Source organism: Jaculus jaculus, chromosome 5 (genome assembly GCF_020740685.1).
Source record: "Jaculus jaculus isolate mJacJac1 chromosome 5, mJacJac1.mat.Y.cur, whole genome shotgun sequence".
Lineage (NCBI taxonomy): Eukaryota > Metazoa > Chordata > Mammalia > Rodentia > Dipodidae > Jaculus > Jaculus jaculus.
This window is the reverse complement of record NC_059106.1, coordinates 63,760,132-63,786,990: the sequence shown is the minus strand read 5'-3', so window position 1 is coordinate 63,786,990 and position 26,859 is coordinate 63,760,132. Positions and strand designations below refer to the sequence as shown.

The 26,859-nt window shown below is 50.3% G+C and overlaps 1 long non-coding RNA gene across 1 annotated transcript; it reads left to right on the top strand.

Moving 5' to 3' along the window:
- Positions 1-4,629: 4,629 nt before the first annotated feature.
- Positions 4,630-7,068, top strand: LOC123460872. Its single transcript, XR_006637256.1, has 3 exons — positions 4,630-4,704; positions 5,565-5,858; positions 6,764-7,068. It is a non-coding gene; the product is annotated as an uncharacterized LOC123460872 (long non-coding RNA).
- Positions 7,069-26,859: the final 19,791 nt, after the last annotated feature.

Here is a 26,859-nt window from a genome sequence, read left to right as displayed (position 1 = left end):
TAAGTTTTGTTTATTTTATTTATTTGAGAGCAACAGACAGAGAGAGAGAAAGAGGCAGCGAGAGAAAGAATGGGCATGCCAGGGCTTCCAGCCACTGCAAACAAACTCCAGACGCGTGTGCCCCCTTGTGCATCTGGCTAACGTGGGTCCTGGGGAATTGAGCCTCAAACCGGGGTCCTTAGGCTTCACAGGCAAGTGCTTAACCGCTAAGCCATCTCTCCAGCCCCCAATTTTTTTGTTTATTTTTATTTATTTATTTGAGAGCGACAGAAAGAGAGAAAGAGGGAGAGAGAGAAGGAATGGGCATGCTAGGGCCTCCAGCCACTGCAAACGAACTCCAGATGAATGCGTCCCCTTGTGCATCTGGCTAACATGGGTCCCAGGGAATTGAGCCTCGAACCGGGGTCCTTAGGCTTCACAGGCAAGCGCTTAACCACTAAACCATCTCTCCAGCCCCATACTGATTTTTTTAAAAAGATAACATTTATTCTTTCCTGTTCTCAGAAGCAGCAGCAGCAGCAGCAGCAGCAGCAGCAGCAGCAGCAGATTCTGGGCTGAGAAGATGGTGGCTCTTTCAGTAAAGTGGTGGCCTTGCAAGCGGGAGGACCTCAGTTTGGGTCCCCAGCACCCACATAAAATGCCAGTGGGCATGGTGGCCTGCCTGGAACCTCATCTTGGGGGATCCCTGGAGCAAGTTGTGGGTCCAAGTAAGAGACTTTGTATATCATTGCTTTCTCTTTGTTGTGAACAAATACCTGATAAAAATTAGTTTAGGGGCTGGAGAGATGGTTCAGCGGTTAAAGGCACTTGCTTGCAAAGCCTGACAGCCTGGATTTGATTCCCCAGGATCCACGTAAAGCCAGATGCACCCAGTGGCACATGTGTCTGGAGTTTGTTTGCAGTGGTAGGAGGTCCTGGCATGCCCATAGTCATTTGCTCTCCCTTTCTCTCAAATAAGTAAACAAAATATGTTTAAAAATTAGCTTGAGGAGAGAAGAGTTGTTTCCACCTACAGTCTGTGGTTATGTCATGGTATGGGTGGCAGGAGCTTGACGCAGTGGGTCCTGTTCAGTCCACCCTGAGGAAACAGAGCGATGAATGCCGGCGCTCAGCACTCCTCTCCTTCTTGGACAGTCCAGGACTCTGGCCCATGGCAGGCGTCACCTACAACAAAAGCAGTTAAGGTGGGTCTTCCCACTCCAGAGAACCTTACCAAGGTAATCCCTCACGGGCCTGCCTAGAAGTCTACACAATCCCTCATAGGTGATTCACTGCAGGTTCTGCCAAGTTGACTGTCAATAGAAACCATCACATCCTGTTTCAGTAAAAAGGTGCACAGTGATGAAGATGCTCATTGTTGATCTCTGGCTCACACGCACACATTCACCTGTATGAGTGTATGCAAACACACATCTACATGCACATGTGCCACACATATGCTAAAGCAACAACAACAAAAAAAATAAAAGGAGCCGGGCGTGGTGGCACACGCCTTTAATCCCAGCACTCGGGAGGCAGAGGTAGGAGGATCGCCATGAGCTCGAGGCCACCCTGAGACTACATAGTGAAGCCCAGGTCAGCCTGGACTAGCATGAGACCCTACCTTGAAAAACAAAAACAAAGCAAAATTAAATAAAAATAAAGGGAATGCAGATTCTCCTGGGCATAGTGGCGTGCCTGTAATCCCAGCACTCAGGAGTCTGAGGCATGAGGATCTCAAGTGTGAGGTCAGTCTGGGCTACACAGTGAGAGACCCTGCCTCAAAAGACCAGCAAAACACAAAATAAGAAATAAATGCAAGGGACTGGGGGGTCTGCAGCTTAGCAATAAGAGCACTTGACTAATATGTGTGAGGCCCAAGTTTCCATCCCCATACCACCAAAAGAAAGGAAGGAAGGAAGGAAGGAAGGAAGGAAGGAAGGAAGGAAGGAAGGAAGGAAGGAAGGAAGGAAGGAAGGAAGGAAGAAAGAGGCAAATTCTCAGGTTCTCCATGGATGTACTGAATTCAAACCTTAGGGCTGGGGCCAATCTGCGTTTTAACCAGCCCACTGGGAAATCGTGACTCACAGTCAAGTTGGAGAGCTATTTGTCTGGGCATTGAGCCAGGCGCTTCACAGCGTAATTTCACTTATGATATTTTATTATCTGTCCTCGGCACACGAGAAAACGGAAGCTCAGAGAGGTAGAGCCACTTGCCCCAAGTCACCTTGCCTTCTCCTTGCTTATCTCACGCCTGGGGACGGTTCCTTGTACGGCCAGCAGGGGGACCCTTGACCCAGGACAGAATGGCAGATCTGGGAACCCCCAGGGAATAGGGTGGGGCTCTTGGGGCTTCTGCTCAGCCCCAAAGTCCAGCGCACACTCCACCTTCACCTCTTCTACTTGAGCTTCTAGCCTCTGACTGCTAACACCCCTGGACCATGGGCCCGGGACAAGCTGATAGAAGTTTGAAAGGTCCCACTATGCTATGCTATGCTGTGTAATGTGGACCCTGTTGCTGAACCACACGAGCCTCAGTTTCCCCATCTCTAAAATGGGTTGCCTGGCTGTCTTGAGGATCCACCAGGAGCATCCTCTAGAGAGGTCTGGTCAAGGCAGCCATTTGACTTCCTGAGGGGTTGACATGTAAGACGCTTATTGGGGGAACAGAAAAGCAGACTTTTACTGAGTGCCATGGAAATGCCTGGCACTTCCAACATGATGTTTCATTACATGCCAGCAGAGTGAAATAAGGGGTGTTACCCCCCATTTTACAGGGGAGGAAGTTGAGGCTCAGAGAAGGGAAGTGAGTTGCTCAGAGCTCACACAGCCAGAAAAAGGCTGTGTCTTGCAAAGGGCTAGAGCCAGGTTGGGGAGATGGGGAGGCAGGGATGTCTCCTTACTCCTGTGCCCTGGGTCCACCCCCTGCCAGCTCTGTCTCCTGACCAGGGCCATCACACCCCTTCCCCGGCCTCAGTTTTCTCCCGTGTGCCACTGAGATGACCAACCTTGGGTCACTTGGGAGTTTCACAATGAAAGGGAACATTGCAACTCACCATGTGGGAGCCAGGACAGAGCAGGTGTCAGGGCCTGTGACGATGGGAAGCCTCCTCCCTGTGCACTGCTTTCTGTCAACTTCGGCACGGTGTCTCCTTCGGCTTCTCTGTGGATGGTGGCCTCTGTAGTTCCCACTGCAGCAGGCTTCCCTGGGTGAGGGCAGCTGGGCAGGTAGGGTCATTGGCAGCAGGCACCCCAGGGAAGGAACACGCTTCTAAATATGAAATCTAGGGGAAGAGTCTGATTGGCTGGGCTTGTCTGTTCCTAAGCCAATCGCTGTGTAAGACCATTTCACGTGGCCAGGTCTAGGTCACGTGTGCACGCATGGTGGCTGGGAGTGGGCTCGGGACATTCCGTGAGAACTGTCACTGATGGAGTGCAGGGCTGTTAAAAGACGCCTAAGTGGCCTCACTCGTTCCATCCCACAACCGTGGTCTCATTTGACAGGTGAGGGGATGGAGGCTCACAGCATGGAGCTGGCTAGTTGTGGGGCAGAGATTTAAACCTTGAATCTGGTCTGGCTCTAAATCCCAAGCTATTATTTATTTATTTGTTTAAATATTTTATTTATTTGCAAGAAGAAAGAAAAAAAAGATAAAAAGAGAATGGGTATACCAGGGCATCTTGTCAGAGCAAACAAACTTCACACACACGTGCCACTTTGTGCATCTGGCTTTATTTATGTGGGTACTGGGGAATGGAACCTGGGTCATCTGGCTTTGCAAGCAAGCACCTTTAACTGCCAAACCATCTCTCCAGCCCTGTTTTTTTTTTTTCTTTTCTTTTTTCTTTTCCTAAAGACAGAATCTCACATATCCAAAGGCTGGCCTCAAGCTCAGTAGATAGCTGAGACTGATATTGAACTTCTGATCATCTTCATGTTCTGAGTACTGGCCTTACAGGTGTGCACCCAGCTCAGCTCTTAGTTCACTTGAAGGGAGGTGATAGCAGAAACCAGAGGGAAGGGTTGTCTGGCCAACAAATGCAGCTCTGGTCCCCTTGACCTCTGCAGCCTTTGATGACAGGGAAGGTACCAGCCTGGGTCTGTCACACAGTAGGCTTTGCCTTGGGAGACTAGGGCAGGCAGCTTTGAACCCCGAGGAACCGGTGGTGTTGCTGGAAAATCCAGCACTCCCCAGCTGGGTGCACTGGTGAACTGCCCCATGCCCTAGACAGAGGCTCTCAGTGTTCGGGAGGCCCAGTGAGGGGTGCAGAGGAGGAAGGCCCCCTGTACTTCTTCTCCATGTTATCCTTGGAGCCGGGCTCGTGCCTGTGGGCGGGGGGGTTCTCGTGGAGTCGGCGTGGGCAGGGCTGGGTACACAAACACCACGCACTCCAAGCTGGGGAACAAGACGGGCCCTCAGCAGGTCTCCACAAAGCTTCCAAAAACAAGACTGGGCCTCGCTGGGCCCAGCGTTCCTGCCTCCTGCAGCAGCTGCTAATTTATGCTAAGAAGATGCACGTAAACCTCAAGTTCCCGGCTGATCCCTGGGCGCAGGGGGGATCCGGCTGGCTAAGCAGAGAATGAAGCGGCCCTGTGTTTCTAAGGTGGCTGCTCTTGTCCTTCCCTGGGCCCCAGCAGGCTGCTTCCCATGAGCCTTTTGCCTTGTGAGGAGCCAGGGGTCAGTGACCTGTCCCTGTGGAGGTGGAGGAGCAGGAGAGAATAAGGTGCCTGGGCCAGGTCCTCAGCGGGCATGAATGCACAGTGGGAGTCATTGTGGCTATGGGGAAACTGAGGCTTGAGGGGCCGGGGGGGGTGGGAGGGAGTCAACAGGGGAGCGTTTGGAGGCAGCTCCGATGCCAGGCAGCCTAGACTGGGCTCCTTTGCACTGATCACACAGAAGCGGTGGGGTCATGGACAAGTGGCCGTGCTTCAGTTTCCAATCAGTGAGCTGTGAACCCCACTGTGGCTTTCTGCTGGGGAGGCTGAGACGTTAAAGGGGACAAGAGCGTCTTGGTGGTGGCTGTGACCGTTAGCAGCCAGAGGTCTGAGCTGGGGTGTGGCTTCAAGGTGTGTGACTCAAGTGACGGCCCTGGCTCTGTCTAACCTGAGGGTGATTTTCGAGGCCAGACCCTTCCTTTCCCACGTTCTACTCCCAGTCTTCCAGTGGGCAGCGTGCATGCGTGTGTGTGTGTGTGTGTGTGTGTGTGTGTGTGTTATGAGTCTGTGTGTGGAGAGAGCCCATGGAGCCGTCATTCTACCTCCACACCTTTGCCTGGGCAGATTCTACCGTCTGAACTGCCTTCTCCACATCTCTCCTAGGCCCCTGTGAAAGAAAGCACCAGACCCTCTCTGCCGTCTACACTGTCGGGTGATCACCCGGCTCCAAACCCTTTCACCTTTCTCAGCTGCTTGTACTCTTATTCTCTCACACCTCCAAGCCCCGTCCCCCAGCACTGTCCGGGCACCCGTCCTCTGTATCCCTAGTTTACAGTCTCACCCAGTCAGTAGCCATGCAGGCGGCCCTTGGGGTGGACGGCCTGGTGGTCGGGCCTACCAGCTACTGCCTGTGTGTCTCCTTGCACAGGCAGGTGACCACAGCACCTCTCTTCACCAGATGCACCAGGAGGGTGCTCAAGATGGGCCCAGCCCCCCAGGTGGACTGTGAAGAATTCATCAGGGCCTGTGCCTCCAGCCTCCAGGGACTGCTCTGGGCCTTCCAGAGTCATTACCCCAAGCAAGGCCTGCTGTGGCCAGAGATGTCGGTGGGGTTTCTTCTCTGCTTCCCTGCTTCGCCATGACCTCCGGCTGCGCGAGCAAGTCCAGCGGCAGGAGCATGGCTTCCTTGGGCTTCTGGATGTATCTGCGCCACAGCGATCAGGTGATCCTGGGTGGGCTCTGGGAACTGGATTCCACACTCATGGAGAATTTGTTTAAATTTTCCATGGAGGACTGCTCCCAGTTCTGGGTTCGTGAGTTATTTTGGGACACCCTGGCCAGGCACTCTGCCCTCGCCCAAACAAACAGGCCCCAAACAAGTGGGTCTAGAAGTCCTGTTCCTCATTTATGGCCTCTGTGGTGGTGGCTGGCTGGGGCCCAGCAGGGGGCCTACACTTCCCTCAGCCTGGCTGGGTGTCGTGGGCACAGGATTGGGGCTGTGGCCCGGGCCCACTCATGCATAGTGTTCTCTGGGTTGAGTGCCTCAGTGTGTGTGTGTGTGTGTGTGTGTGTCTGGAAATGAAGAAAAATAAAACCAACACAAACAACCCCATGCCACTCCTCTGTGAGGTCTCCATGGCACGCACCAGGGCAGGGGCACGCAAGACAACGAGACCAGGGAGAAAACTGCCCTTCCTGTCAGAGGATTGCAAGCACATTAACAGGACAGGGCAAAATAACTATCATTTTCCCACTGAGACGGCTTTCAGCTCATTCAGGCCTGGCTGTGGACCATGTCCAGGGGTCCGGGGTCCCCTCCTCTCACTCCCTCGCTTTGTCTCCCCAGCCAAAGGCTAGTGTCCTGAGAGGTGCTGCCCAGAGTCTGGCAATCCCTTCTCTTCTGGGAGGACCAGAGAGGCCTCTTCTGTCAGCCTGGCCTTTCCTGAGGGAGATGGTTCCTTAGGGCACGGGTGGCATCTGTCACACAGCACGGCTTCGATGGCACAAGAGAGGTCTTTGCGGCAGAGATCAGCGGGGGGAAGGGGAAGGCTCCGAGGAGCACACCTCCTGTATTCGGTGAGGACAGAGGCTGCTATTTCCTGTTGCTTACTTTGCACTGTTTTGTAGCCATTTTTCTCTGCGTTGAAACATTCCCTCCTGCGGGGAGAAGAGCGGCTCAGAAGACTGGGAAGTCTCAGGAAAGTTCTGAGACTCAATCCTCAGAGGCTGCTGTCAAAGCAGTAAGCCAGTGTTGAGGAAGAGGAGGCTTTTCCATGGCCCTGCCTGCCAGCTGGACGGACAGGCCCAGTGACGCAGCTTTTGTAAGTTGTCACCCATGCTGGGGTGGGCTTTTTGATGATACAACTGCCTAAATCACCCATGTTCCTGTAAACAACCCATCACCTATGCTCCTGGAAGTGACCCCAATAAACTCACTGGTTACCAAGCTAGGCTTGAGTGGAATTATTTCTTTGGTTTGTCATTGCTCCATTTTTGGTATATGAATAGATGTCTGTTCATGGTCCCCCCCCCCCCAAAAAAAAGCCACTCAATAGGCATGATCTCCTTCCGTGCCCATGCAGCCCTGTGGGAAGGCTGTTCTGTCCAGGGCAAGGTGGTACACAGCCTCTCTAAAACACAACTCCACCCCACACAACAGCTGCTGTGTTGACTTTGCCAATCCGGTGTGAATGCTCCTACCGAGGCCCACGGCAGCCCTGCCTGCAGGCGCGCTCGGCTCTCACAGTGGCTGCCACAGGCTGCTGGTGGTTCTGGTGTCACCCATCTGAGGTGTGACAGGATAAGCTCCATGTGCAAGCTCAGAGGTGAGGAGAACCTCTCCTTGCTACTTCCTGAACAGAACATTCTAGTGTATTCCTTCCTCCCCTAAGTGACAGCAGCATCGCATCCAGGCATCAGCCCCACGCCCCTGTCCAGCACAATGGGCTGTGATCCTGTGGCAGGTCTGATGGGGGAGGGGCATGTTTACACTGAGGATGATTTTACCTCATAGCTTTCCCACGTTGTCATCCTTTTTTTTATTTCAAAAATATTTTTAAAGTACTTTTATTTACTTACTTGAAAGGAGAGAGAGAGAGAGAGAGAGAGAGAGAGAGAGGGAGAGAGAATGGGCACACCAGGGCTTTTAGCCACTGCAAATAACTTCAGATACATGTGCCCCTTTTGTGCATCTGGCTTTACCTGGGTACTGGAGAATCAAACTTGGGTGGTTAGGGTTTGCAGACAAGCTCCTTAATCACTGGGCAATCTTTACAGCCCATTAAAAACAAAACCACCTTCTTTATTTATTTGAGAGAGAGAGAGAGATAGGGAGAGAGAGGGAGAGAGGGAGAATGAGAATGGGCACATCAGGGTCTCTAGCCACTGCAAACAAACTCCAGATGCATGAGCTCAGGAGGCAGAGGTAGGAGGATCTCTATGACTTCAAGGCCACCTTGAGACTCCATAGTGAATTCCAGGTCAGCCTGGGCTAGAGCAAACCTAAAAAAAAAAAAAAAAGACAAAAAACCCCACAAAAACCGGCCTTGCCGTATCACAGGAAGTCTAGAAACTCACATGACCAGCCAGAGAGCCTCGAACCCTCGAAGCAGCGAGCTGTTGAGGATGAGGATGCAAAACAAAAAGAAAAAACAAAGTCAGGTGGGGTGGCACAGCCTCAAACGTCCAAGAGACTGCTGCACACGGGCGGAGAGGTTTCCCTTGGCCATTTGAGGAACCCTGGCCGAGCGCTGGGCTCCTTGAGGCTTCACGGTCTGCTTCCTTCCTGAACAAGGATGTTCTCCGGAGTGAACCCAGCAACACGGGGCCCACTTCTCACTGCACCCATCCTCAAATTCCACCAGCCTTGCCCTGTCTCGCTAGCTACCCTCCAGTTTCCGTCGGTTTACTACTGTGACCTTGAAGGAGCAGGCGGCGATGTGCTTCCTCGCTGCCATGCAGGGCCTTCAGCTGGCCCGGCGCAGCACAGCAATGCTGAATCTCTACTCGGTCCCCCAAGGCTTTGATGATCCTCATTACTGATGAAGTTTGCTTGGGTCCTTTTGGGGACCTGCAAACTTCCCCACTGTCACTGGACCCCCACTGGACTATGGGGGAAGCTTTGGAGACGGGACAGATACCCTCTTCCCCTCGAGGCTCCCACTTCCTTGATTATTCCTTCACAGCAGCCTGACTGCGGCTTCCTGGTTTGCTTTATTATTTATTTAAAAAAATATCTTATTTATTTGTTTATTTAAGAGGTGGGGGAGAGAATGGGCATGCCAGCACCTCTAGCCACTGCAAATGAACTCCAGATACATGTGCCACTTTGTGCACCTAGCTTTACATGGGTCCTGGGGGCAGTCAGGTTTCACAAGCAAGCAAGCACCTTTAATAGCTGAGCCATCTCTCCAACTCCAGTTTCCCTTATTTAGTTATTTTAATTTATGTGTGTATGTCCATGTGTGTGTGAATACACATTATAGGGAGGCCAGAGGACAACCTCAGGAGTGCCATTTCTTTTCCTTCCTTCCTTCCTTCCTTCCTTCCTTCCTTCCTTCCTTCCTTCCTTCCTTCCTTCCTTCCTTTCTCTCTCTCTCTCTCTCTCTCTCTCTCTCTCTCTCTCTTTCTTTCTTTCTTTCTTTCTTTCCGAAGTAGGGTCTCACTGTAGCCCAGGCTGACCTGGAATTCACTATGTACTCTCAGGCTGGCTTTGGACTACAGCAATCCTCCTACCTCAGCTTCCTGAGTGCTGGGATCAAAGGCGCGCGCTGTCATGCCCGCAGGAATGCCATTTCTAGAGACGGGCATTTTTGTGCGGCTTCTAGGGACTGCACTTCTGTCAAGGCGAGTGCCTTACTGGTTGAGCTCTTTCCCCAGCTCTGGCTTCTTGGCTTTCTCAGTGGATGACAACCAGCTGCTGCCATTCATGCTGACGCTCCTGCAGAACTGGAGGTGGTCTTCATGTTGGCTCCTTGTCCCCAGAAATGTCCCCATGTTCTCTGCCCAGGAAGCTGATCTCTGCTCATCTTGTTTTCCTTGGTCAAGTTGGGAACCGGCTGTGGCTCCGAGGTGGGGGCTGAGTTGCAGCACGTGTCCGTGAGCCCAGGCATGCCGATCGTGTGTTCAGAGAGTTTACGTAGAGATACAACATTACAGGAGAAAGAAAAACCAAGAGCTATACATGTGGTTGGGCGGTTCTTTCTTTTCAAAGACATTAAACGCTTTAAGAACGGTGGTGGTGTAGGATAGTGCCCAGGGCCCTGCTGTGGCTTCCCTAGCTCATGCCTGGCATGCCTGTCCCTAACCACACCAGCCTGGACTGTGCAGCTGACCCAGGGGCTGCAGGGCCGGCCCAGGACCCACCAGTGCAAACAGCTCCTGCCTGCCACCAAGGCAAACAGCAGAGCCAATGTTAGCTCCAGCGGAGACCACCCCAGGAACCTGCGGTTTGTCCCAGGCCCCTGGGAGGGAGGGGACTCAGATCACAGGGACCCTTCCCTCGGGGCCAGCACCTTCATGGTGGACAGGACCCTGCCTTGGTCACAGTGCACAGGCCATCAGAAACACCTTTTGGTTTCCTCTGTTCTTTCCTTGGGGAGTTGTCTGTTCCCTTCTCTCTGCCTGGATTCTGGAGGTGGCTGAAGGCTAGGCCTGGTTTCCAGCACTGGAAACCAGGAGTCCTGAGTCTCTGTCTTATTTCTCTCTGGTTTTGCAATGCAACTCTGGAGAGGTTATTGCATTTCCCTGGGTCTTTTTGTCTCAAACATCCCCTGCAGGGGCTGAGGAGATGGCTCAGCAGTTAAGAGAATTTCTCAGCATCCATGTAAAGCCACACACACACACACACACACACACACACACAGACGGTGCATGTGTCTGGCATCCACTCATTTTCAGTAACAAAAGACCATGGCATGCCCATAAATACAAATGTCAAAAAAAGATCTGGGGACTGGAGCAATGGCTTATTAGTTAAGGTGCTTGCTTACAAAGCCTAAGAACCCAGGGGTGATGTCCCAGAACCCATGTAAGCCAGATGCACAAGGTGGTACACACCTTTAATCCCAACACTCAGGAGGCTGAGGTGACAGGATTGCCTGTGAGTTTGAGGCCAGCTTGAGCTATAGAGAGTTTCAGATCAACCTGGGCTAGAGTGAGACACTAACTTGGGGAAAACAAAACAAAACGAAACAAAACACAGAACATTTCTGCGGACTACCATCTTTGACCTCCCGGTGTGTCTGCCTTGCTAAGTCAGGGTTCACAAAGTCCAAATTTTTATTTTTTATTTTCTTTTTTTTTGAGATAGGATATCACTGTGTTGTACTGGCTGGCCTGGAACTTGCTATGTAGACCATCCTGGTCTTGAACTTGATTCTGCAGCCTCTGCCTCCTGTGTGCTGGGACTGTAAGAGTGCACCAGAGAGTGAATGAAAGTTCCCAGTGGCAATGACAAGGAAGCATTAGGAAAATACTTGGAGGGACATTTTTCATGGTCAAACACTTTAATAGATACTGTAAATTAAAATAGTACACTCAAGGCTGGGAGATGGCTCAGTGATAAAGTGCTTGCTGTACAAGTGAATGGACCAAAATTTGGGTCCCCCGAATCCATGTAAGTGCCAGGTGGGCATGGATGCCAGCCTGCCATCCCAGTGCTCAGGAAACAAAGATAGGGGACACCTGGGATAAGATGGTTAGAAGTAGGCTAGCCAAATCAGTGCGCTCGTGGTTCAAGTGAGAGATCTTGCCTCAGTAAATGAAGTGGGAAATGATTAAGGAAGACACCAGTCATCAACCTCGGCCCTGCACACATGTGCCCACATACATGTGCATATATGTACACAAATCACACACATGCATACACACAAAAAATAAAACAGTACATTCAAATGCTCTTAAAAATGGTGAAAAAAAAATTCTAGAGATGGCTTAGCAGTTAAGGCACTTGCCTACAAAGCTAAGGACCCCTGTTCCACTCTCCAGATCCCACATAAGCCAGATGCACAAGGGTGAGGCAAGTGCAAGGTCACACATGCCCACTAGGTGGAGCAAGTGCCTGGAGTTTGATTTCAGTGGCTGAGGCCCTGGCTTGCCAATTCTCTCTCTCTTTCACTCTCTCCAGAAATTTTTTTAAAAAAAGGTGAAAAGCAAGATGTGGTGGCATATGCTTCTAACCTCAACAGTTGGGAGGCTGAGGCAGAGGGTATCACAAGTTCCAGACCAGCCTGAGATAAATAGTGAGACCTCAAAAACCCAACCCAGCCAGGTGTGGTGGCGCACACCTTTAATCCCAGCACTCGGGAGGCAGAGGTAGGAGTATCACCATGAGTTCGAGGCCACCCTGAGACTACGTAGTTAATTCCAGGTCAGCCTGGACTAGAGTGAGACCTTGCCTTGAAAAACCAAAACAAAACAAAAAAACAAACCAAAAAACCCAACCCAATCAACCAAACAAGAAATCATGGGGAGGGAATCTATAAATAAACCCAAAGGGCCTCACAACTACCATTACAAGCAAAAGGATGAATTTCCTTAATATATAAAGAACACCTTTATTTATTTTTTTAAAAAATGTTTTAATTTATTTGTCAGTACTGAAAGAGTAAGAGAGAGAGAGAGAGAGAGAGAGAGAGGGCGATTTGCTACTGCAGATACACACAACGCTTTGTATATCTGGCTTTATGTGGGTACTAGGGAATCAAACCTGGGCAGAAAGGCTTTGTAAGCAAGCGCCTTTAACCACTGAGGCACCTTCCCAGCCTGTAAAGAACACCTTTAACTCAATAAAAACACACAACCAGAAAAGAAAATGAGCAAAGAATATGGGCTGCTTATAGAGAAGAGGAGGAGTGGAGAGTAAACATGTGAAAATATTCCAGATGTTACTTAGAAAAAGAATTGAAGTGCAATGGCAGCCATTTTCAGACAAGATGTGAATCTGCAAGCTGTGCTGTGAGTGCTGGTGGCGGTATGAATTGCTACAAATTGGCCAACACTGATCCAAATCGGAATGTGGCTGGGTGTGATGGTGCACAACTTTAGTTCCAGCACTTGGGAGGCTGAGGAAGGCCATGAGTTCAAGGCCAGCCTGGGGTTACAGAGTGAGTTCCAGGTCAGCCTGTGCTGGAGTGAGACCTTGCTTCAAAAAAAAGCACTTTAGCTTCATTCTTGGGAGTGTAATGTGCACGTTTCCTCAGACAGGTGAAAAGTGCATCTACAGGGCGCTTCTTGCTTCAGTGTTTGCACTGAAAAAGATTAGAAAGAATCTAAGGTCTTGCTGTGCTTTGAATGCACTCCCCAAAAGTGCATATGTTGGAAACTTAATTCCCCAATTCTATGTGTGTGGTGTTTGGAAGTGGGATCTTTGGGAGGGTTAGATGAAGTCATGAGGGTAGGGCCCTATGATGCAATTAGTGGCTTTATAAAAAGAGGAAGAAAGACCCCAGCTCTGTGTCTTCCTGGTTTCTCCACAAGGTGATGGACGCTGCCTTACCATGCAGCCTGCAGCAGATGCCAGCTGTGGGCTCTTGGGCCGCCCAGCCTCTGGATCTGTGAACTATATAATATTGATTATGTGTTTCCAAGTGTGTGGCCTTCAGTTACAGCAACAGAAAAAATAAATGATCTAAGTCACATTCATTGTCAAAAGTTGATTTCAAGATAGCGGCTCAAAGGAAGAGTTTGCAGCTAGAGTGAGGGTGGGTACTGAGTCACTTTCCGTCACTGTGACAAAACACCAGAGACAATCACCTTCCAGGAAGAAGAAGAGCTTGTTTGTGTTCATAGTTCCAGAGGTTTCCATCTTCGATGTTTCTGGCCTGTGGTGAGGCAGGACATCAAGGTGGGAAGCAGGCCCTGGAGTGAAGCTGCTTCCTCATGGTGGCCAGCTCTCTCTGGGAAGCAAAGAATAAGATGAGGAAGGTCAGGCTCCTCCTCTTAAGTCCCCCATCACTTCCCAATAGCCTGTCAAATCACAAGGTCATTAATGAGTCAATCCACAGGTGATGTCAGAGCTCTGGTAATCTAGTTGCTTCCACAAAACCCCACAGCTGGAAACCAAGTAGGGTCTCCCTGTAGCTCAGGCTGACCTGGAATTCACTATCTGATCTCAGGCTTGACTCAAACTCATAGCAATCCTTCTACCTCTGCCTCCAGATGGGATTAAAGGCATGTACTATCAGCCCAGCTTCCCTAGCCCTTTTGTAAAAAGGTAATTTTGGCCAGGCATGGTGGTGCACACCTTTAATCCCAGCACTTGGGAGGCAGAGGTAGGAGGATTGCTGTGAGTTCAAGGCCACCCTGAGACTACGTAGTGAATTCCAGGTCATCCTGAGCTAGAGTGAGACCCTATGTCCAAAAAAAAAGAAAAGAAAAGAGGAAAAGAAATAATTTTGGGGGACTTGTGGTTACGATGGCAGAGCAGTAGCCATGCCAAAGCATGCTAGAGGGAAAAATGCACAATACACTCTTCTACCGAAGAGTGAACGTGTATAAGGAATTATCAACCCCGACAGAGAAGCAGGAGAGACCCACAGCTTCTAGCACCTTACGACCCGCAAGAACCAGCTCTAGCCATGGTCCCAGCAGGCAGGTCACTGGGAAGAGCTACTCAGCGCGCCCTGCCTGAGCCGGCTTGGGCAGACCCACGGTGCAGGGGCTCGCCACTCATACCAGCCTCCTCGCGAGGCCAAGAAGCCTGGCGCAGATCCCAAAGGCGCAGACAGCAGGGACCAGCTGAGCAGCTCCAGGACAACTTCGGGCACTCGCCACAGCCTGCCCTCCCCCAGCCGCCAGTACCAGGAACCACTGCGGATCTCTGGTACCATGGGGTTCTATTCAGCAATAAACAAGAATGAAATTTGCAGGGAAATGGATGGATCTGGAAAAGATTATATACTAAGTGAGGTAACCCAGGCTCAGACAGCCAAATGCCGCATGTTCTCTCTCCTATGTGGATCCCAGCTACAAATGTTTGGACTTGTATGTGAGTCAGAGTAAAAGTTAGTAGTGGAGGCCAGCAAGCTAGAAATGGACTCTAAGGGAGGGGAGGAGGGAGGACCTACAGGGAGGAGGGTATTGTCTATACGTAAGTAGAGGAATAGTTACTGGGGCTGGAATGGCCTTGGTGGGATAAGGGGGTAGATTGAGTAGAGGAAAGGTAGGAGAGTTAGTCAAAGTTTAAGATGCTATGAATAAGGCACATGAAACCTTCTTTGAATAAGGTGTACCTAGAAACCATATATTGCTACTAGAAAATTTTCAGTGTCAGGGATGGTGTTGCAGTCCGGTTCGCATTGCTGGTAGAAATCACCCAACCAAGAGCAGCTTCTGGGAAAAAGAGATTTTTTTTTGGCTTACAGGCTCGAGGGGAAGCTCCATGATGGCAGGGGCAAACGATGGCATGAGCCGAGGGTGGACATCACCCCCTGGCCAACAGAAGGTGGACCACAGCAACAGGAGGGTGTGCCAAACACTGGCATGGGGAAACTGGCTATAAAGCCCATAAGCCTGCCCCCAACAATACACTCCCTCCAGGAGGCATTAATTCCTAAATCTCCATCAGCTGGGGAGCTAGCATTCAGAACACCTAAGTTTATGGGGGACACCTGAGTCAAACCACCACAGATGGGATACCTTCCAGTGAGTTGTTGGCCAGAGAGGTCCCTGATGCCTCCAAAGCAATACTGGCCATCACCAAGGCTCTTGGTTTCCCACCAGGAATAAGTGCGAAGAGCCTATTGCTGAAGACTCCACATACTTAGGCTGCAGTTCACTGAGAAATCAAGCTCGAGCTGAGCTGAAAACCTCCTCCCTGTAGACCAGCTGACAGAAAGGTGGAAAAAGCTATGCTGCATGCAGTTCAATGGGAGAGAGAAACCATCAAAGATGGTGAACAGCTGTGGACATTGCCAGCCTTAAGATTGGCCAGCCAGGCCAAATGTGCCAGCTGGTACAATAGTGGCATGTCTGTTATGGGGGAAACCAACTGCTCTCTATTGGACTGGAGGCCAGCTCCATGGGAGAGAATACATACCTGGTTCTGGAAATCTAATCAAAAACCTATGGTGGGGAAGGTCATGAGCCCTAGGGAGTAATGCTTTATGTTGTCTGGCTAAATGCATATATTATGTCCACCAAACTGCCTTGCAAGCACTTTTTAAAATGTTTATACCCATATATTAATGCTACTATCACTTAAAATATTTTATTATTTATTTATTAAGGAAAGGGAGGAAGAGGCAGAGAGAGAGAGAGAGAGAGAGAGAGAGAGAGGAGAGAGGGAGACGGAGAGAGGTAATGGGTGTGCCAGGGCCTGTAGCCACTGCAAACAAACTCCAGAACCATGCACCATCTTGTGCATTTGGCTTACTGGGTTCTGGGGAATCAAACCTGGGTCCTTTGGCTTTGCAGGCAAGTGCCTTAACTGCTAAGCTATCTTTCCAGACCTACTCTCACTTTTGGTTAGGGGAGCTTCTCTTTTCAGATGACAGTGACCATTGGGATGACTCAAAAGTCACAATAGTGCTGAGAAGTGACAGAGGAGTGCTCAGCACTGAGACATCTCTATCACGCCTTCCAAGGCTCAGGGTCCATTGCCGAAGAGGTGGCAGAAATAATGTAAGAGCCAAAGGAAGGGTAGGACTCCTTACAATGTGCTCCTCCAGACACAAAATGGCCTGGATATCCATGACCTCATAGTGCCTGACACTACCTACACAAGACCATCATAATAGGAGGAAAGTATCATGACATCAAAATAAAAGAGAGGGCTGGAGAGATGGCATAGTGGCTAAGGCACTTGCCTGCGAAGCCTAAGGACTCACGTTTAACTCTTCAGGTCCCACATGAGCCAGATGCACAAGGTGACATGAGTGTGCAGGGTGCCACAGGTACACGAAGTGGCACACGTGTCTGTAATCTGGTTGTTGTGGTTGGAGGCCCCGGCACACCGGTTCTCTCTCATAAAATATAAAAAAATAAAAGAGAGACTAATTGGAAGGGGGAGGGGTTGGGAATGGGAGTGGGGAGAGGGAGTTATCATGGTTTTATTGTCTATTATTATGTAAACTAGCAATAAACACCTAAAAAAGTCATTTTGGCCAGGAGATATGCGTCATTGTGCTCATGGAGTGGTGGTGCCACGTGACCGTTAGTTCCACCCGGGGGCGCCGCCTCTTCCGGCTTGTTTAGAGATTATAAAAAGAAAGTGATATGTGATGATCAGCACTAAGTCCTGCATTACCATTAAGGCCCCTTGGATCATAAGGAGGGAGTCAAAATGGAAGCTGACTAGAATTCTACTGCAGAGGCCAAGTACATTTAGTATGGCTTGAGTTGTGATATGGTTTTAATTTGATGTGCAATTTGAATTTCAGCTATATCTAGATAGGTGTAAATGATAAGTAAAATGCTGTAACCAACTCATCTAATAAAATTGGCAGCAAGCCACTATTTTGTTGACTATGAAAAAAAAGTAATTTTATCTATCACTTGTGTGTGTGTGCATGCCAGAGTCTCTTGCTGCTGCAAACATGCACCACTTTCCACCCAGCTTTATGTGAGTGCCAGGGAATCGAACCTGGATCAACAGGCCTTGCAGACAAACACATTTGACGGATGAGCTGTCTCCTCAGTCCTGGCTTTGAACTTTTACTCCTCCTGCCCCAGTCCACTGAGTAGCTGGGATGACAGGTTTGTGCCACCAGGCTCAGCTCAGGCTTGCTTTTGTATTTATTTATTTATTTACTTATGGGGGACACCTGAATCAAACCACCATATTCCACCCCTGGCCCCTATCAACTGATAACCATCCATGATGTAAAATGCAATTCATTCAGTCCAACTTTAAAAGTCTCCATAGTTTTATCAATTCCAATGATGTTCAAACATCCCCATAATCCAAGGTCTTTTAACTGAGCCATAATACAAACCCCCCAAGCCCCATAATGACACAGAATAAACATTCACACTGCAAAATATGGCACTGGGCAGAGCAAAGAAATATTCAACCAATACAAGATTTAAAACAGCCTGGGCAAACATCAAACTCTGTAGCTCCAAATCCAACAACTCTAGTCAGTGACAAATCTCCAAGTTGGGTAATTCTAACCAGCAAAAAGTCTCTGGAGTTCCAATTCTGCCCCTCCAGCTAGGCTACTCATAGTCCTGCAAAACTTCATCTGGAGCTGGCAGCTTTCCTTAGCAGCCCTCTCGTGGTCCTGGTATATCAACTGAGTCTCCACTGCAACCCACAGTCCATCCTCACAGCTCTATGGGGTCTCCATGCAGGCATCCAGCAAACCTGCTTTGTACTGTTCATGGCCATTTCCAAAACACAAGACTGTGTTGCAAATTCAATGGCCCTCTTTTTCCTGCATTTCTTATACTCCATAATACCAGGTAGGATGCCAATTTGTTAATCCAGGGAGGAATAAGCAGACTTTGAAGAACAGAACAGTCCTTTAGCATTCAGGTCCCTTCAAAAAGACTGCATTCTTTTTGTTGTCTCAGTCCAGGTCAGCTGGCCCAATCTCAATGGTTGTAATCTCTCATACTATTGCAGCTGAACAGGCAGAAGTTTCAGCCCAAAGATTTCTTTCTGTGCCATATCCCTCTGGTCACACCAGTCCATTTTTATGCAATGCAATCCTGCACAAGTTCTCAGGACACAGCCATAACAGCAAGCCTTTCACAGAAATTGCTTCTAGTCCTTTCTCACCCTCATAAGCCAAACCTCAGAGTCCATAGTTATTATTGCATTCAAGTCTTTCAACTCTGACCAGAATAGTCCATCAAGCTGTACTTACAGCATTGCAAGGCATCTCTTAGGCCAAGGTTTCAAATTCTCCCACATTCTTCTTGAAATCAGCTCCAAAAGACCAACGCCACACAGACAGGTGTTTAGCAGCAATGCCACTCTTGGTATCAACTTTACTGTTGTAGTCAAGTTTGCATTGCTGACAGAAATCACCCAACCAAGAGCAGCTTGTAGGACAAAGGGCTTATTTTGGCTTATAGACTCAAGGGGAAGCTCCATGATGACAGAGAAAATGATGGTATGAGCAGAGGGTGGACATCACCTCCTCCCCTATATCAGGCAGACAACATCAGCAGGAGAGTGTGACAAACACTGGCAAGAGAAAACTGGCCATAATAACCACAAGCCCACCCCCAACAATACACTGCCTCCAGGAGGTGTTAATTCCCAAATCTCTATCAGTTGGGAACCTAGCATTCAGAACACCTAAGTTTATGGGGGACACCTGAATTAAACTACCACAAGCTCGGAGCCATGTCCCCAGTCCCTTTAAAAACTTTTTAATTAATCTGGGCATGATAGTGCAACCTTTAATCCCAGCACTGGGGAGGCAGAGGTAGGAGGATTGCTGTGAATTTGAGGCCTCCCTGAGAGACTACACAGTGAATTCCTGGTCATCCTGAGACCCCACCTCAGAAAACCAAAAAAGAAAAAAAAAAAAAAAAGCAAACAAACAAAAAAACATTTTTAATTGATAGGGTGGAGAAATGGCTTAGTGATTAAGGCATTTGCCTATAAAGGCTAAGAACCCAGTTTCAACTCAGTACCCACAGGCCAGATGCACATGTGTCTGGAGTTCATTTGCAGTGGTTAGAGGCCCTGGCATGCCCATTCTCTCTATTTCTCTGTTTGCCTCTCTCTCTCTCTCTCTAATAAATAAATAAAATATTAAAACACTTTTTAATTGCTGAGTTTCATAATGTATCAAATGTATTTTGATCCTATTACCTTCTCTTGTCCTTTCTCCCTCCTCCGCCTTCCACTGAATACTTTCTTCTTTCCAATTAGTCCCTCCTCTACTTTAATGTCCTTCCCCTCCTCCATCATCCGTGACGGCATTCTCATGAGCCCAGTGTTGTGCTGGGAACAAGAACCACTGTGAGGTCGTGAAGGCAGCAGCCATGTCACGTGTGAAAGGCAGTGTGCCCGAGCACTCCTCCACACCCTCTGGCTCGCGTGCTTTTTCCACACTTCTTCCCCAGTACCCCCTCGGTCTTGGAGGGGGATGTCTCGTCTAGGGACAAACACTCCATAGTCACTTATTCTCAGCACTCTGAGGGCTTCGAGTCTCCCCAGCGGTCACCGCCAACTGCAGAAAGAAGCTTCTCTGACCAAAGGTAAGAGCAACACTAATCTATAGGCATAAACATCAATATGTAGAGGGCAGTTTGGTGAGCACAGCATCTCTATTTATAGGCACTCTCTGTTAAAGCAACGAAGGGAGGCGAGCTTCAGGCACACTGAGTGGGGAGCACATGCTTTAGAACCTGTACGAAGTAAGCTACTATTTGTGATCACGGTATCTATGTGAATGTGTTTGTCGATGCATAGAAACCTCTAGAGCCCACATAAGTGTGTTGCTTTAGGAAAGACCACGAGCATCCGTGGGTAGAGTAGTCCTTATCTCTTGTGAAACGAATTCAGTATTTAAAAATATTTTGTTTTCATTTATTTTCCGGGAGGGGGGAAGAGAGAGAGAAAGAATATGGGTGTGCCAGGCCTCCAGTCACTGCAGATGAACTCAGGATGCGTGCACCACTTTGTGCATCTTGCTTTATGTGTGTGCTATGGTATTGAACCTGGGTTGTTAGGTTACCCTCGGTAACCCCATCCACCACTGCCTGTGACTTGAGGGCAACAGCTCCTCACTCCACAGCAATGCGAGGTGACATGAGCTTATGAAAGTCCAGCTGTTTCAGGAGCTCTGCCGGAAAGGCCAGAGGGCATGGCTTCCTTTGTCACCTCTGGGAATGTTCTCTGGGGCAAGGCCAGCACCCTCCCTCCCCTCCCTGGCAGGAACACGGAGGGAGCCCATGGCCCCATGATTCCACAGGGCAGCTGGGGTGGGTGGAACATGTTAGTCTCTTGATATACAGGCGAGGAAATGGTGTGCCTCTCCAACCACAAACGCCCCCACATTTCCTCCGGAGTGAGGAGGCTTAGGGAGGGTTAGAGGATAGTGACATCGATGTCATCTTAGGCCCTGTACCCCAAACCCTCTTGACCCTGGTGTCCTTGGGGTAAGGGGTCCACTTTGACAGGAGGTGTCCCCAGGACTCCGGGCTGCTTCTCTCCATGGGACCTGGGCGAGGCTGTGGGTCTGAGCTGTGCTCCTGAGGGGTCCCGGCCGCACTAGAAGCCCGCAGATCAGCCATCTCTGCTGGGTGGAAACCCTTCATCGCTCAGTTGTCTGTGAGAGAAGTTTATGTGCCAGTCAAGGCTGGTTCTGAACCAAACTTTAGGAAGTTTGATTGGCCGAGCAGGGAAGGTGACAGGTTGGGGAGGGAGGGGGCTCAAGGGCCACCTGCCCAGTCCAGTTTCCCCAGTATTATCTTGGTTTTTACAGTCATTCCGATAGCAGGTGGACCTATTGTTATCTCTGTTGTATAACTGAGGAAACGGGGCCCCAGAGAGGTTGTGATACTGGTTTTTGTCACACAGCTTGCCTGGATATGAAGGTCAGGCTGCAGCCCTGCCCCAGGATCTGCTGGCTTCCTCTGCCCCAGATGCTTCTCCAGGGAGGTATTTTTAGCTGGCTGGTGTCATTTTGATTATGTCTTTTACTAAGAGGAGGTGTTGGTACCAGTCCTTGGGATGTTATTACTAATGATGAAACTGCTGCTGGTCCCCACTTTGCCCTAGCTGGGTTTCTGCTAGGGACTGCTACCTGGACCCCACCTGAGCCTGGGCTGATCTCTGAGAATGAGGCTAGGATTCATGTGCACCCGACAGCCGCACCCCTATCTCCCCATAGGCAGGAGGGCCTCTGGTGGCTCACTGTTCTGGCTCCAGGGCACATAGTAGGTGCTCAATAAAGATTTGGCACTCACAGAATCAGCAAATGCTGCTCACAGAGGCCAGATGAGCACACCCATGCTGCCACTCCGGGGGAGGGGGGCCAAGACCAGGTAACCTTGACAATGAACTGTGTGCCCAGTCTAGTCTTGCCAGATGCTTGTGGCTAGGGCAAGCCACTCACACAGGAAGTCAACTGGACAACTTTCACAGACTCACTCTGGGGGTAGTATGGCCTTCCAGCTGGACAAAGACCCTCTCTGTCTAAAGGCCTTTACTGTTTATTATACAACTGTAGCATAAGGACCCAACCCATTTATTTTCTCTCTTATGTGTGAGCATGTGTGTATGTGTGTGTTGTGGGCTTGTGTTCATGCATGTGACTGTGCATGTGTGTGTTGTGGGCTTGTGTTCGTGTATGTGAGTGTGTGTGTGTTGTGGGCTTTTGTGCATGTATGTGAGTTTGTGTGTGTATTGTGGGCTTGTGTTCATGTATGTGAGTGTGCATGTGTGTTGTGGGCTTGTGTTCATGTATGTGAGTTTGCATGTGTGTATTGTGGGCTTGTGTTCATGTATGTGAGTATGCATGTGTATTGTGGGCTTGTGTTCATGTATGTGAGTGTGTGTGTGTTGTGGGCTTGTGTTCATGTATGTGAGTATGCATGTGTGTTGTGGGCTTGTGTTCATGTATGTGAGTGTGTGTGTGTTGTGGGCTTGTGTTCATGTATGTAAGTGTGCGTATGTGTATTGTGGGCTTGTGTTCATGTATGTGAGTTTGCATGTGTGTGTTGTGGGCTTTTGTGCACGTATGTGAGTGTGCGTGTGTGTTGGGGGCTTGTGCATGTATGTAACTGTGTGTGTGTGTTGTGGGCTTATGTGCATATATGTGAGTGTGTGTGTGGGGGGCTTGTGTTCATGAATGTGAGTGTGCATGTGTGTGGGTTTGTGTTCATGTACGTGAGTGTGTGTGTTGTGGGCTTGTGTACATATATGTGCGTGTGCCCATAGAGGCCAGAAGACAACTTTTGTCATCGTCTTCACCTTTATTGAGGTGTGGTCTCTCACTGAACTGGCACTCACCAATTCTTCTGGGCTGGGCAGCCCATAAGCCCCAGAAATCCTGGCCAGTGAGCCCCAAGAATCCTCCTGTCTCTGCCTTCCCTGTGCTGGGATTACAGACATGTGCTGCTGTGTCCAGCTTTTAAAATGTGGGTTCTGAGGATCAAATGCAGAGCCACGTGCTTGTAAGACAAGCACTTTTCCAACTGAGCCAGCTTAGAAATCATTTGCTTTTTAAAACTTTATTTTTATTTATTTATTTGAGAGAGAGAGACAGAGAAAGAAGCAGAGAGAGGGAGAGAGAGAATGGGCACGCCAGGGCCTCCAGCCACTGCAAATGAACTCCAGATGCATGCGCCCCCTTGTGCATCTGGCTTATGTGGGACCTGGAGAATTGAACCTGGGTCCTTAGGCTTGACAGGCATGTGCCTTAACCGCTAAGCCATCTCTCCAGCCCCATTTGCTTTTTAAGACATGTGTTGGAAGACAGAGATGTTGGGGCCAATATTTGACAGTATATACTAGCCCAATACATCTCTGGGTCAAAGAACTGAATCCTGTGTAGAGAAGCAGTGTGTGATGGCCCGGGTTCAAACCCTGGCATTGGCTCAGGTGGGAACCTCTTCTCCTTTTGCCCCTAGCCTCACTGCCCAGTGAAGCCCCCGGGACCCTGATGAGGAGCTAGGAACGTATAAGATTTGGGAAGTGAGAGGGACTCAGAATCCATAGGGCTTGGAGGGTTTGACGAGAGGAAGTGGAAGAGACAGGGGTACCTAGCTGGAAATGGGGAAGTGAGAGGTGTCTGCTTAAGATGTATCAAGTACACTGTCATTGTAGAGCTGTGCGTGCGTGCATGTGAATGCGTGCGTGCATATGCATGCATGTGTGTGTGCAAGCAAGCATGCACCCCACAGACAGGCAAGGCCCAGCACTGGCCTGCATAGGCACCAGCTTCAACTAAATACCCAGAGCAGGGCTGTCTCCTTCACGGCCTGGCATCCTGACCTGCTCCGAGGCTGTGCCCAACACTGCCAAGGGAGGCCAGGCCACAATGAGGCTCTTCAGTGGCGGCTGGCCGGCAGAGCTGGCTCCTTCAGCACCTGCTAGGATTTATTGGTGTCTCCTGAGGACTGGCGGCAGGAGGCTGGGGCCGGCCCTCCAGGCTGTTTACCTGGTGTCAAAGGGGAGGGCTGTGGCAGCTCAGTCTGGCTGGAGGGGCTCCAGCCCCTGGGCACAGCTGTGTAGAGGAACCTGCCTGGCCCTGGGGCCTGGTTAAAGGGGCGGCCTCAGACAGCTCTGATGTTACAGATGGGGAGACAGAGGTTGGTGTTAGGAAGTGACCATCCCAAAGTCTCTCGCAGCAAATCTGTGCTCCAGTTAAAACGAGAGACCACAGGGTCTGGGGAGTGTGAGTACCTGAGTCCAGATCTTTGGAACCCATGGAAAAGCCAAATGGCATGGCAGCATCCATAATCCCCGAGAGCCTATGACAATGAGGGAGGTGGAGACAGGAGAGGTGCCCAGAGGGTCATGGTCAGCTAGCTTGGCAAGCACAGCAGTGAACAATAGGAGAACCTGCCACAGACAAGGCGGAAGGCCAGGAGCGACGCGGGACAGTGCCGACTGACCCCCACACGTGCGCCGTGGCCCTCGCGTCCCCATGCGCGCACCCAGGCGAGGGAGGCAGTGCACGCCGAGCGGGCATGAGCACGGGCACTTGCTCATGGGTGTCCTTGTGGGCTGTGTCCCTGAGGGCGGGGACCTTGTGTATCCAGTGCTCCTCAAAGCAAGCCAATTGGTCGGTGCACGTGCGAAGTCATCACAACCCGAGCAGAGGTTCTTCTCACGCCGTGCGATGCCCGGGGTAAGGACGGAAAGACTGGGCTAGGGCTCTGGTGCCAACGCGGACATGGGCTCTTGCTCTCTCCTCTCTTCTTCCTTTAAAAAAAATTATTTATTTATTTATTTGAGAGAGAGAGAAAGAGGCAGAGAGAGAATGAATGGGTGCACCAGGGCCTCCAGCTGCTGCAAACAAACTCCAGACACATGAGCCACCTTGTGCGTCTGGCTTACATGGGTTCTGGGGAATCAAACCTGGGTCCTTTTGGCTTTGCAGGCAAGCGCCTTAACCACTAAGCCATCTCTCCTTTCTAGTTACAGTTTTGTCCTCATGATTCCAAAGTGGCTGCTGTTCCTCTCAGCACGACCGCTGCCTTTCTGGCAGGAAGAAGGGAGTTGAGACAAGGGTTGGATGACCTGTGCTCATGAAGCCTGTGCCTTTTGTATCAGAACGATTGTAGGTTTCCTAGAAGTACCTTAATAGCACATTGGTCAGAACATAAATAGCCCTCTGCCTTGCTTCTTATTTTTAACTTCTCTGAGGGGAGGGCCTGCCACTTTTGTTGTTTGGTGGTGGTGGTTGTTTTTATTTGATTAAATAAAAATCCCCTGTACAGAGGAAATACCCTATGTGGTAATTCTTTCTGTGGTGTGAATGACAGGTGCTGCATTAGCCGTTTCCTAGGAGGGTGGGTGAACAGCGTGTGTATTGATGGGGGGAGATGCGCCGTGACCATCGCCCTAGGTCAGAGCTGGGAGGAATCTGGGTCGTCAGCTTCGTTGTGTGTGTGCATGCATGTGTGCACATGCGGGCCTGCATGTTCATGTGTGTATAGGCGCATGTGTGCAGAACCCAGGGGACAATCTCAGGCGTGATTCCTCAGGAATGCCTCCCATTGTCTTTGTTTTTGTTTTATGTGTGTGTGTGTGAGAGAGAGAGAGAGAGAGAAAGAGTAAGAAAGGGGGACACAGACAGACATATAGGTAAAGGCAGATAGATAGATAGATAAATAGTAAGAGAGAGAGAGAGAATGGATGTGCAAGGGCCTCTAGCCACTGTAAACGAACTCCAGACGCGTGCGCCTCCTTGTGCATCCTGCTAACGTGGGTCCTGGGGAATCCAACCTGGGTCCTTAGGCTTCACAGGCAAATGCCTTAACCACTAAGCTATCTCTCCAGCCCATCTTCCATTTTCTTTGAGACAGGGTCAAAGCTCACCAATTAGACTTGAATGACTGGCTAGTGGGCCTCAGGAATCGTGCTGGTCACCATGTCCCCAGCTCTGGGAGTTCAGGTGCATGCCACCACACTGAGCATTTACGTGGGTACTGGGACTCAAACTCAGGTCCTCATGCTTGGCCAGCAAGCGCTTTACCCACTGAGCCATCTCCCTAGCAACCCCTGGCTCTCCAGCTCCATGGATGGCGTGGGATGGAGTCGGCCCTCGGTGGTGGCAACTTCAGGTGGAGCCAAAAGTCCTCCTGAGGCCAAATGGCAGCCAGTTCAGGGTCTGCGCCACCCAGGGCACCCCAGCCAGCAAGGAGGGTGTGACAGTGGCAGGGAGGAGCTCAGAGCTGCCCTTTCTACCAGGGAAGGACACCGGCGCTGCTGTTCCCTGCGTGTGCAAGGTCTTCTTCTCATATATGAGGTGGGGGTTGATGTGATGGCGCTTCCTGCAGGAAGAAACAGAGGCTCAGAGGCCATCATGACTCACCCAGGGTCACACAGTCAGGAAGTGAAGGGCTGTGTGTGAATGGTGATGGTGGTCATTGTGGAGGGTGTGGGGGCCAAAGCATCAGGGGCCCAGGCTGCCCCATGAGCTCTCCTCAGCTGCTATATTTGCTGCTCACATGTAACAAGTCACCATGACACAGTCGGGAGGCCCCAAGTCCAAAATGGGCTCCCCAGAGCTAAACTCAAGGTGTGGGAACCCCTGGGAGAATATCCCCTCTCTTGCCTTCTTTTCGAGCTTCTAGAAGCTGCCTGCAGTCGTTGGCTCATGACCCCACCTTCCACCTTCAGAACCCCCCGCCCCCCGTGAGGCATCTTCCCATGTTGCTGGTTCTGATGTCCCTCTCCCCCTCTTTCACTTATGGGGACCTGTTTGGTGACACTGAGTCATCTTCTCATCTCAAGATGCTTACTCTAACCCCACTGCAAGTCCTTTTGCCATGGAAGGAGTGCAACCACAGTCTTGCCAACAACAGTAGCTTTGGCTGGAATCTGGCTTTGAAGGGTAAGCATCACTTACTCCTTAGGACAACTGATGGAGCAAAACAGAGGGTCAGGCTTCACTCCATGGGGAGGCTGAGGGCCCAGCAAGGGTCTCCACAGGACTGCAGGGCCTGGCAAGGGGACAGTGTGTAGCACTTGTGATCAGTCCATGACTCAGGATCCCACTGACCAGGGTTCAAATACCAGCCCTGCTTCCTGCAGCCACCTGAACAGAGGAGAGGTGGGGGAGCAGGGAGGGCTGCACAGGAGGAAG